This window comes from Brassica rapa, chromosome A04 (genome assembly GCF_000309985.2).
Source record: "Brassica rapa cultivar Chiifu-401-42 chromosome A04, CAAS_Brap_v3.01, whole genome shotgun sequence".
In the NCBI taxonomy this organism is placed as follows: domain Eukaryota; kingdom Viridiplantae; phylum Streptophyta; class Magnoliopsida; order Brassicales; family Brassicaceae; genus Brassica; species Brassica rapa.
Window position 1 is genome coordinate 496,797 of NC_024798.2, and position 13,257 is coordinate 510,053.

Sequence of the window (13,257 nt, forward strand, 5' to 3'; positions counted from 1 at the left end):
TTTTCCTCAACTCCCTCTGTATTTACTCGTGTACCTTGATCACCAAGGTAGTAATTAAAGCTCAACGCACTAGACCCGTTGCTTGAAGTCTTCTCTGTTTCGTCCCACTTCCATCCTCGTTCTTCATCAAATACCACATCGCGGCTTACAACTATTTTCCGACTGGTTGGATCAAGAAGTCGATAGGCTTTTGATCCAGGCTCGGTTCCAAGATGGACAAGCATCCGTGTTCTGTCGTCCAGCTTCTTCAGGTGCGGTGTGTTCACTTTCACATAGCAAATACAACCAAAAACTTTTAGGTGATCAACGTTTGGTTTCTTGCCTTTGTAGCTTTCGTATGGAACCTGTTGATGAAGAGTTCTTGTTGCTAGCCTATTGATTAGGTACGTCGCATGTCGTACCGCTTCTCCCCAGAGCCAGTTTGGGACATCTAAGTGTTTTAAGATACTCCGTGTCATCTCGAGTAGTGTTCTGTTCCTCCGCTCGACCACTCCGTTTTGTTGTGGGGAGTATGGTGCGGTTAGATGACGTTTTATGCCTTCTTTCTCGCAGAACTCTTGGAATTCATGGGAAGTGAACTCCCCTCCTCTATCAGTACGAAACGTTTTTATCATTGCACCAGACTCTTGCTCGACCACAGCTTTAAACCGTTTAAACTTAGTGAACGCTTCACTTTTCTCCTTCATGAGAATACTCCACATGTATCGAGAGTGGTCATCGATCAGAACAAATACATATCTATTTCCTCCTGCTGTGTGTGGTGTTATCGGTCCACAAAGATCTCCATGTATCAGCTCCAATATACTTGTTGCTCGGAAGGAACTCGCCTGTGGAAATGGTTTTCGAGTTTGCTTGCCTCTCAAGCAAGAACCGCAAGTCTCCTTTTCTACTTCAAACGCTGGTAAACCGGTGACAAGCTTCTTGTTAACCATCAGTTTTAGGTTCTCTAGGCCAACATGTCCCAGACGAGCATGCCATTTTGTTGATTCCCTGAGATGCATTAGTTGTAAACACTTGATATTCTCTGCCTCCATAACTACTTTATATAATCTATTCTTTGCTCTCTTCGCTTTAACCAGCAACTTGTTATCTCGATCATACAAGAATAGGTGGTCTTCTTTCATTCTAACCTCGCATCCTGACTCAGTAGCCTGACCTAGGCTAATAATATTGCTCCGAAGTTTAGGTATGAAGTAAACATCAGATAATACTCTTCTTTCACCGTTCTTTGTCTTAAAGAATATGGATCCTTTTCCTTTGATGTCAATGCGGGAATCATCCCCAAACTTCACTTTCCCTGTTATCCCATGATCTAATGTTGAGAAGTAGCCCAGGTTCCCCGTCATATGGTTGCTAGCCCCGTTGTCTAGGTACCATAGATGATCATCAGCTATATTTTCTTCGAGTTTACTTGGTGTGACGTTTCGTTCATTCAAGAACACGACCTCATGCATCATAAGTTGCTCTGCTTCTTGAGTAGCTTCTTCATTCTCTTGTGTTTCTTGTAGTTTAAGCAATCGGTCGGGACAGTTCATCGCAAAGTGTCCCATCTTGTCACACCTATAGCACACGACTCTCGACGGGTCACGTTCTTGTCTATAATAACCTTGGTTTTGCTGATAACTTTGTTGGTGCTGATAATTTTGTTGATAGCCATATCGACCTCTACCTCTTCCTCGAAAACCATAGCGACCGCCTCTGCCTCTACCTCTTCCTGACTCGTACCTGTCATGATTTAGCTGAGAATCTGGCGTATTAGTAAACATCAGTTTATCTTGACCTTGATCTTCATGTTTTTCTTCTTCATCTTCAAAAATCCTCTCTTCATACGCCTTCAGTCTCCCTATAATGTCCTCGAAACTTGTTTTATTAAGATCGAGAACTTGTTCTAGCGCGGCTATAATGTGTATGTATTTCTTTCGAGGTAGGCTATTAAGAAACTTTTTTACTAGCTTCGGTTCCTCAATGTCTTCACCTAAAGAGGCTGATTTGGTCGATAGTTCCGATAGCTTTCCAACAAACTCGTCTATAGAATCTGTTTCCTTCATCTTTAGTCGGTTAAATTCAGCTGCAAGGGTTTGCAGCCTCGCTTCCTTGACTCGATCAGCTCCCATATGTCGAGTTTTTATTGCCTCCCAAACTGCTTTTGCAGTCTCTAGATTTCCTACTTGTAAGATCAACGATTCCGGGATTGATTGGAACAAAAGTGCCCTTGCCATATCATTCTTCTCTCCTTCGTCTTCTCCTGGTTCAATAGTTTCCCATACCTTGTGAACCTTTAGCGCCACTTTCATTCTCATGGTCCACACGGTATAATTTGTGTCGCTGAGCATTGGACACTTGATGGATGACGATCCACCACCTTTTGCGATATTGGTTGCAACGATTTCTCCCATTGCTTCTTCTCTCTTTCTTTTGATTCAATGAAAGCTCTGATACCAATTATTGAATCAAGCTCTCAAACTCACACTTTATTAATCACTCAATGCTTTAGAAAATAACTCAAAACTAAAGCTCTCAACACACACACAAGTTATGCAACACTCTTGCATATCCTTATATATAAATCTTAAGTTCCTAAACTCATTAGGAAACTACTCTTATAGATAACTCTAACATATGACTTTCCTAATCTCATAGGAAAGTGGTAGCTTGTTTCCTAAGCTACTTCAAGTTCACTTCAACATTATATATATTATTCGTCTCAAAACGCTTTGATATTTTGTCGTAGATAACTAAACATTGTCTTATCTAGACGAAGTTTTTCTACAAAGATGGTCCCAATCATATCTGGGATGTTGGAAATAATTAATTAGATTCATAAGATGAGATTAACTTGAGTATGAGGATCTTTCTTTAGATAAACATGAGTTAGAAGCAGTTATGTTTGTTAGAGCTAATAAAATGAGATTGATGTTATTAATCTTTGATTTTAATTAAGCTATTTTTAATATTAAAACATTAGGTTTGTTTTATGTTGATTTTTTTATACCACTTCGATGTTTATTATTACTTATTTAATTTCCGTATACTTAACACTTACTGCCTATTTGTTGACTAATGGCTATTTGTTGACTTTGTTCATATACAGACCAAACAAAATAAATAATAGTATTCACATGTTAATTAGTTAGATAATAGACATTTCCAAAACATTTCTATTTCTAACCTTTTTAATAATTACTTTTTTACGTTTCAAATTTTTTTTGTGTATCTGTTTCCGATTTCATTCAACTGTGATTCATTTAGCTTGATATCATAGATTATTCTATTATTGGAAATGATTTTCTTACAGATTCACCAGCTTTAAAATGGGACGAAATTTATTGAAACACAAAATTGAGCAACACTTTAGCAGATTCAAAACATAGATGAAATCGAAAGGACTAATACTCCATTCACAAATATCATATTAATTAAAAATAAAATGTAAGGCTATATGTACGGAGAAAGATGAACGTAGACAAAAAAAAATACATGTTCTAACCGGATAAGAACATTATTTCTTGAAGAAGATATTATAGAACAAAGTGTGTTACAGAAAAAAAAGGAACAAAGTACACTGAATTTTTTAAGATCTTAGTTTACTTAATTTTTCGTCCGTATTAAATCAAGTTCAATGCATGAGATTATCGTGACGCGCATTGATGCATTCGTGGGTTCGACAAACACCATTTCCAAATTAAGGGTTTCTTATAACCGCGATAAACTTTTTAAAAAATAATTTTATATTAGCATAAACTAATCTAAATTTTTGTTTAATGATATATCAGCTGTTAAGCACGTCTCATTTACGTCATTAACACTCTAGTTCTGTTTAATTTAATTATAAAAATAGCCTAAGTGGACTACATCGTATCCTAGCCAGCATGACATGAGTTTGAGCTCACATTATTCTAATCCAAGTCGCTTTGAGTTACACTTTCTCTCTTCAATTTGTTTGATTATTACTTTATGTTAACATAAAGCAAATACTCAAGTCCACAACCGAAAACATATGCTATTTTCAGTATTTAAATAAACCCTTTTATCAGTACAATTAAAGTAAATCAATCGATGCTCCTACAAATCTATGGCAAAAAGGGGTAGCTTTTATGCCTATAATCTCTTCGTGCCACAAACCAAAACATATCAAAATAGTTCTTTATCTGATTCTAGGTGCTCTCCAGAAAATTGGATGTTCCTTGTTTTTATACGTTACATACTTACATGTAACAATTAGAAGCAAAAAGAAAGAAACGAAATCGGAAATTTAAAAATATAGTACTATATACAGAAAGAGGAGAGAAGGGGGAGGCAAGCATGATGGATGAGTAATGAATGCGTAACCTTAAAGAGAGGAGCTAATGAAAGATGCTTCGCCTATGGATGGACTTAAGGAGACGTCACAATTCACCTCACACACTTAAAAACATTTTTTTGCAAGCACGAGAAAATGTTAGACGACACAATGCCCGTAGAAGACAACATTTTCACATTCCCCACGTCACATGCCTTTTTCCAGGTGTCTTCTCACTTTTGTCCCCTCCACTTCTACAAATTTTCTTTAAACACTCCTTAGTTTCTTCATGACCAATCAAGATGCCTAGAAACTCCTTGTTTTTTTTCTTTGTAATTGAAGATTTGTAACCGAAATTTGTGGTATTCTCCAAATTCCTTTTACCATCAAATGGAATTTTATTTACGATTTTGTTGATTAGGGTCTATAATTGGTTTAAGAAAATTAATATTATTGTTACTATTACAATTTTTGTTTGGATATGTATCTAGAATTTGAATCCTATTTTTTCATTTTTAAAATCATTTCATCAAGTGCATCTTTAATGGAAAGACTATTTAAAGCTTCTAAAAAATACTCCTCTTTTTTAATAATATACTAGATATTGACCCGCGCTTTAAAAGCGCGGGATAACATTTCAGTTAAATTTTCGATTTAAAAGTTACTAATTTTTCTGATCTGAATTTTAATATTTGAGTTTAAGATATTTAACTGAGAATAATTTATTTTAACATCTTATAGTGAGTGATGGACATTCAAAATGTAGGTTCATGTCAGTTAGGTTAATTTAATTTTCAAGTTATTGGGGCTGGGATGTTAAGACCCATTTATGAATCAAAACTTTTCGAATCAGATCGATTCGGGTGATGTTGAGTTCGAGTCGGGTTTTTATTTTTTCATAAAACCCGAAGTGAACTGAATTAGAAATAGTTTGGGTTTATTTGGGTGTGTTTATTTGGGTCTAAAGCCAAAAATTCTAAAATCACCAAAAAAACCTGAGTTAAACCTAAAAAACTAAAAAAACCAGATAATTCATGTAATTTGGGGTTTTGGATATTTTTCTTAAAAAAATATATTATATAAATTAATACTATTATGTTGATTTTCAGTTTGGTTTTAGCTCTTTGGGTTTAGAAAGTAGAAACCATTCAGATTATTGTATATTATCCTGTTTTAGTTCCGAATTTTTTGGTTCGGTTTTAGTTTGTTTTTCAGATATTGGATAATATGTCCACGACTACAGTCTCATTAGTTTTCTTATCTACATAATATCTATCTTACTAAAACATTATTGAATTTCCTAAGAATACCTTATAATATTACTTTTGTACAATTTAATTTCGTCTAAAGGGATATTTGGTCTTTCACTAATTTTTTTTTATTATTTGTAAACTTATTCAATAAAATCATTTATGGCTTAAATATCATATTAAATTGCTATATTCAAGGGATGTACGTAACAAATGAACGTCATATACTGTGAAAAACATTTTGTAGTATATACACTTTTTCAATAATAATTATTGAACATACTATTTCTTTCTAGCCCAAAATGCTAACATACCCGACATTAAATAGTATAGATATCTATATAATCGAACTTAATTTCATTTAAAGCCATTATGGTTTTGTGGCTATAGGTACTTTGAACATCCATTTTTCTTTTTAAAGCAATTTTTTCAAAGCAATTATGTTTTACTTTAAAAAAGTAAAGCTACAGCAAAAAAGTTAGAAACTAAAATATGGTAGCTTTCAAAATTAAATTTTCTACAGCTTTTATTAAGTGTTTTGAAAATAAATCGACAACAAAAAAAAATTAAAGCCAAAGGAAAAAACTCACACAGCCTATTTTTTAAAACAAAAAAAATATATAAAGCTACATTAACAACCAATCAACCCCATAAGAGCGTGGTAATTTTATTTATAGGAAATAAAACTTGTAAAATAAGTTTATAATATTCACAAAATCGTAAGAAAAAATCAACAATTATAGCATCAATACAATTACAACAACAACTCTTTTTACACCCCCTTGATTTTGCTAAGTATTTACAGGAGTACCACTCCTTTTTAATTTTAGATAAATAATTAGGGAAATTTGTTGTAACTACCAAACAATCTTCCCCTATTTTCCAACTGTGAAATTTTATTTTATTAAACAAAACACTTGTAAATTATAATATTATGTATTTTCAAATAATTGGTATATGATTACATGTATATGTGTGTCAAATATTTTTTTTTCAACATGTGTGTCAAATATCTATGTTTGTAAATTATACCATATAGATTTTAGTCTCGTGGTCCGATTGGGTGTATCTTTATTCTGGACAATTTAATTCAGAATAATTTAAATACTTGATGGTTTATTATATAGAATCATTTTTTTTTTATTATCGCTGGTTAAGTATGCTATTGCAATATTTTTAATTGTGTATACACTATTACATTTACAAAAAAATATTATATGAGAATCTATCATCAGAAAAACTTTTAATGTTCATAGAGATAAAAGAAACAAAACTTGGAGACAATAATATAGAAGGAATTGGCCTCAGTGATTTTGAATACCAATCATTAGTCATCAACAATAGTTGGATTTGCAATAAATATTAGAATTACTCAAATAAGTTACTGACCTTATTGGTCCAGATTATTTGCCTCATCAACTCTAAAATTATGGGTCAAACTATGGGTTTTGAAAATTTCTTTGATCATACACTGGTCGGTCAACAACCTTGATTCATAAAAAAAAAATAGTGAGCTCTTTGAAAGAAAATGAAATGGTGGATAACAACGACAACTTGCAAATCAAGATTCTCATAAGCAAGGGTAGTGAAACTTTATATTATGAGAAAGTTAGTTTAGTTTTCTACCTTTCCATGACCTGATCCGGTTGTTTATTGTACATAGTCAAACTTGCATAAGTCGAAGTGGATCATCTGAAAGATGTTTAAGAGAACCAAAAAACCATTATTCAAGTCATCGATATGATTCCAATTGAACATCTGGATTTACAGAAGACCATCAGTGATAGCAGGAAAATATGTTCAGAGCTCTTTCAGTCTTATTATAATCTAACAAATATTATGATCTTTTATTTATTTTCAGTTTACCTCATTGATAGACTAACGTTTTGCAAGTCATTACCGATGATTTACATTTTCAGTCCGATGAGCTTCTGCAGGCTTCGGCTAACTTTTGTCTGACATGCTTCAGTATCGACCTTCAGAGATAAAAATATTTATTATCCTCTCTTTCAAGTACAGTTTAGAGATTTATCTTTGACTGACACCTTTCTATATATTCTGAACATAATCATCATTTTATCCACTGACAAATAAAGGCTAGAAAAGAGATCTCTAATATCATTTGAATCTGTCAAACCTATTCAAAAAGGTTGCCCGAAAGATCAGTATATTTTGATAGACAACATATAAAGAAGATGGAAAAAAAAGATTTCTACTATCAAATCAAATTATAGTATTGATTTGGTAGAAATGGGTGGTGTAGATGGTAGTATTTATTCCAAAAGGGCGTGTAGATTAGGCGTGGTGTCTCTATAAATTTGGAATATATAATCTTTTTGAAATAATTGGTAAGTCTTACGCTTAACTATTTATCCATAATATTTGTCTATGATATTGTTAATATGGAATCAAATCTTTTAAAAAAAATATTTGTTTAGATTGTATGAACAGTAAGGTAAGATTTTGGGTGAAACTAATGTTGATTTGGTAATCTATATATACTTCTAAGATTAGAAGTATTTTTTGTTAAATAGTTTCTATAAATATGTTTTATGAAGAATTATAAAAAGTGAATATATTGATTTGGGATTATTATATCTCGAAATTTTTTGAAATCCAAAATCATACCAAGAACCACATAGCTGAACAGATTTTAGTATTATATTGAATGTGGAGGCATAGGTATGATTATAGAAAAGATAATTGTAAAACAAAGGATTAGACTTCTGAATTATTATATATAGACGAATGATTTTTTTTCGTTTTTGGATTATTAAACTCTTTATTAAATGATATTGATCACATAGTTTTATACCTATGAAAATATGAAAGGAGTTAAATGGCACACTCATTAAAATCGTTGGAGGTGACATATTATTATGTAAGATTTGATAAAACATTCCAAAAGGCATATTCCTTTGTTTTCATCGAAGCATTCCATAAAACTATATATTAATTCATATAGCCGATAGAAAGGATTTCATATACTATAATTACACATGTTTAATTAACTAAATAATTAACAAAAAAAAATACACGGAATTAGGAGATGGTTTGTTGCGATTTCAAAACAAAAAATAAAAGAATTTAATTAAAATCATAGTTTAAAAATAATTCAGTGGCATAGAATGGTAAATACTTTAAAACTCCAAGGATACCTCAAAAAAGACCCTTCAGTTTTAATAGTATTGATGATGCTTTAACTCAATGTACAAATATTAAGAAAACTACATTTAAAAAAAAGTATCACAACAACAAATTAAAATAACTTATTTAATTATATACAGAAATAATAAAAACAATTGACTACATAGTTTTTGAGAAAAATAAAGTTATTTAGATTTGTACAAACATCATATATTATGAAACAACATTTTTTTTCTAAAACATCATTGTATATTGGAACATATGGAGTATTAAACGATCATGACTCCACCCCTTCTCCTCTGTTGAATGTATCTCTCTTGGTTCAAACTTCAAAGCATGAGTCCATGCATCTGCTTAGGCCTACATCTGCTGGCTAAAATTAAACTTCAAAGACCTATATATATATATATATATATATATATATATATATATATATATATCAATTATTGTCTTTCGGTTTGTTTGAAAGAATATATTCCCTTTGTTCCTAAAAGATCCATATTTTAGAAAAAACTTTTGTTTCAAAAAGATACATATTTTATATTTTCAATGTAATTTTTCTCAACTAATAATGAGAAATTGTGAAGTTCAAGAACATTAATTGCATTTCTTAAAATCTTATTGGTTTTAAAATATATGAAATTTAAAATTACAAAAAATATGCATTTATAGTTAAGTTTTAATATGTTTTATTAAAAAGTGTGAAAATTCTAAAACATGAATCTTTTAGGAACGGAGAGAGTATCAAATATTGTCGTTGTCAATAAACCAGAACTAAGCATACTCATGTAGTTAATACAAATGGTTTGAACCTGAAAGTCTGAAACATTCAAACACTGTCTTTATCACATTAACCGACATTAACTGCGATGATACCGTTTCGTTTGAAGAAGCAATTAGATGAGCAGAAGAAAATGACAGAAAAGAATAGCTTAAACCAAAAGAAACTCTCAAACAATGTTATAAAGAGATGGAAGAAAAGAGGGGGAAAAGAAAAAGAACAAATATGTTCCCCACCACTCCTACCACTACCATCACCATTCTTCATTTTTCCTCTTCTTTCTTTCTTCTTCAAACTTTTCTTTAAACCATTCTTTGTTTTATGTGTGTCCTAAAATACACCATTCTTTGTCTCCTGAACGTTTTTATATCTATCTTTTACACTCTCCTTTTTTCTAGATTACCAATATGTTGCATGTATTTGGTCAGTACTTTTCTTTGGTTCTGATACAACGTATGAAATATTTAAAAAAAGGATTAGAAACAGAAAGAGTCATCAAGATATCAAGATCATATTTCAGCAAGGTTTTCCATGAAAGGTGAAACACTCCCAAATTACTATCAAACTTTAGCAAATTAAATAATAGTTTCTAAAATTAATCAAACATGCAGAACTGAGATTATAGAACAAACGGAATATGCTCATTGCATAGAAACTCATTTCAAAAGGAAAATAGTGACTCTCAGTTTCAAGGCACTCATAGTTTTCTAGCTTCAAGATTTAATGATAATGTCTTGTCCTTTTATAAATCATTAACTTGTTAAGAGAATTTTCAAACCTCTCTTTTTGAGAACAAAATAATAATTTATTGTGTTTTATACTAGTAAATTATAAGAATTCAACTTTACTGCAATGTGTTTGCTTGTCAGTAAAATCATGGGGTAGCTTCAACTCAAGGATGATTGAATGTCTCGTGAGTATTTGTAGCCTCTTGCTGGCCAACTCATTTCATTTTCCTCGTTTTCACTTCTTCCTTTTGTTGTCACAAAGTTGACAATAGAAACAAATGCAAGATCATTTTTTTTTATTTTTTTTTACATTTCCATAGGTAATTAAAATATACGATGCAAATTGTACCACTACTCTATTCTCTATATAGGTTCGAAACCATTTATCAAACGGCATTTCGTTAAACATATTCTTATGAGATAAAATCATACAATTATGTGTTTATAATCAATAATTGCAGTTAAACTTAATCACTCTTAACAATCCGTCTTGACGGTTTAAGATAACTTTTTGGTTGGTTGCAACCCAAAAAAGGTACTCCTTCTGTTTCAATATAGATGATGTTTTAGGTGATTGTTTTTGTTTCACAATAGATGATGTTTTCATATATCTAGGTAACTTTAACTTTATCAAAAACTGTGTAACCAATTGTGTATTTATATTTTTGTTTATAATTAAATAAATTAGTTTTAAATTATATTTTAATGACTTTTGTTTAGAAAATATAATTTTCTTAATATGTGTGCAAAGAACCAAAACTTCATCTATTATGAAACAGAGAGTGAGAACATGTTTCTTTAATCACAATTCGAAGTTACAAAACAGAGGAAGATTTAGATTTGGTCTCTAAATTAGTCTAGGAGGGTAATCTAGTGAGGTATTAGTAATGTTCTTTATTATGATATTAGATTGGTTATTGATATCGGTTTGTTCCGGTTATCTAATGGTTAGCGTATCTATATATATTAATGTAAATGTAACAGACTTTCTCTGAGCTTGTATTGAATGTGAATAACAAACTTCTTGATCTTCATCTCTTTCACTCTCGAGCTCGCTATCTCTCTCATCTGGAATCGAGTGTTAATATGGTATCAGAGCTCTCAATCATCACTTCCGCTTCGTTCATTCAAGTATGAGCTCACCGATTCCTTTGTACCTTCGATTTGTGAATCTCTTTCTCGGCGTTTTCCTGGAGTTAGTTCTTGGAGTCCAGATTTGTTTCGCGTTGTTGATTCTGCGATTCTCTTCTTGAGGATCGTCTTTTCGGTTGATCGATTCATTCGGTTTCTTTCGATACTGCGTTTTCAAGAAGATTGGTGTTTGGTGTTGCGACAATGGTGAATCCCACAGATCTGGAACCGGATCTTCATTCTCAGCTCCCGGATGCTGGAGATTCCTCACGCTATCATGCTGATAAGTATGAGAATCCGTATTATTTACATAATACGGATCATCCTGGCTTAGTCTTGGTTTCGGATCGCTTAACGACTGCTGCGGAGTTTCATTTATGGCGTAGATCAGTTCGTATGGCGTTGAATGTGAGAAATAAGCTGGGGTTCATTGATGGTACGATTCCTAAACCTCTCAGTACTCATCGAGACTATGGTGCGTGGTCAAGATGCAATGACATTGTAGCAACTTGGCTTATGAATTCAGTTTCGAAGAAAATTGGTCAGAGTTTGCTGTTTATCTCTACTGCTGAAGGGATATGGAACAATTTGATTTCAAGATTTAAACAGGACGATGCACCACGGGTTTATGATTTGGAGCAGCGTCTTAGCAAGATTGAACAAGGTTCACTGGATGTTTCCACGTACTATACGGAGTTGGTCACACTTTGGGAGGAGCATAAGAACTATGTGGAGCTTCCTGTGTGCACATGTGGACATTGTGAGTGTGATGCTGCTGCTCTATGGGAGAAACTACAGCAAAGGAGTAGAGTTACAAAGTTTCTCATGGGCTTAAACGAGTCTTATGAGCAAACTAGGCGTCATATATTGATGTTGAAACCAATACCCACGATTGAAGAGGCGTTCAACATTGTGACTCAAGATGAGCGACAGAAGGCTCTGCGTCTACCTCCTAAGTCTGATAATGTTGCTTTCCAAACTTTGGCACCCACTCAGTCTCCTTTGGTGCAGTCTAACGCAAATGTGATGAATGAGAATGCGTATATTGCTGCATACAACACTCGTGGTTCCTATCAAAAGCCTGTTTGTACACATTGTGGGAAGATAGGTCATACGATTCAAAAGTGTTTCAAGCTACATGAGTTTCCACCGGGGTACAAAACTCATGGCAGTGGTTCATACAACAAGAATCAGTCTATGCCGAAGACTCAACAGACCTCATCTTCTCCACACAATGGACAGCAAATGCAGTTGATGTCTAATCCTTCGGTGGCACAACAGGCAAATGCTATAGCCAATGTGCATTCTGATTTTGGCGTTGCAAAGTATGGTTATGGTCAGCCACAGCAGCCTCAAATTACCACTGCTGGCACAAATTTTACTTTGCAAGACTTTACACCACAGCAAATTCAACACCTCATTTCTCAATTTAACACTCAAGTTCGAGTTCAAGAGCCGATTACTTCATCTTCACGGGCTACAATCACTGAGAATGGTGTCATGGCTACTACTTCCACGTCTGGTATACCTTTTCCTTCAAAATCTCTTACATCAGAAAATAACATTCTTACTTTCCAAAACCATTGCTTATCTACTTTACAAAACCTTATACCCAGTGATGCTTGGATAATAGATAGTGGAGCCTCTAGTCATGTTTGTTCTGCTTTAGAATTGTTTACAGATTTGTCTTCTGTTTCTAGTGTTACAGTGACATTACCGAATGGTACTACGGTTCCTATCACGCATACTGGTACTATCCGCATTACGGATTCATTGGTTTTGTATAATGTTTTACATGTGCCTGATTTTAGATTCAACTTGATCAGTGTTAGTTGCTTGGTTAAGACATTGATGTGTTCTGCTCATTTCTTTCCTCATGCTTGTTTTCTTCAGGATCTTTCTCAGGGATTGATGATTGGGAGGGGTAATCTTTATCATAAT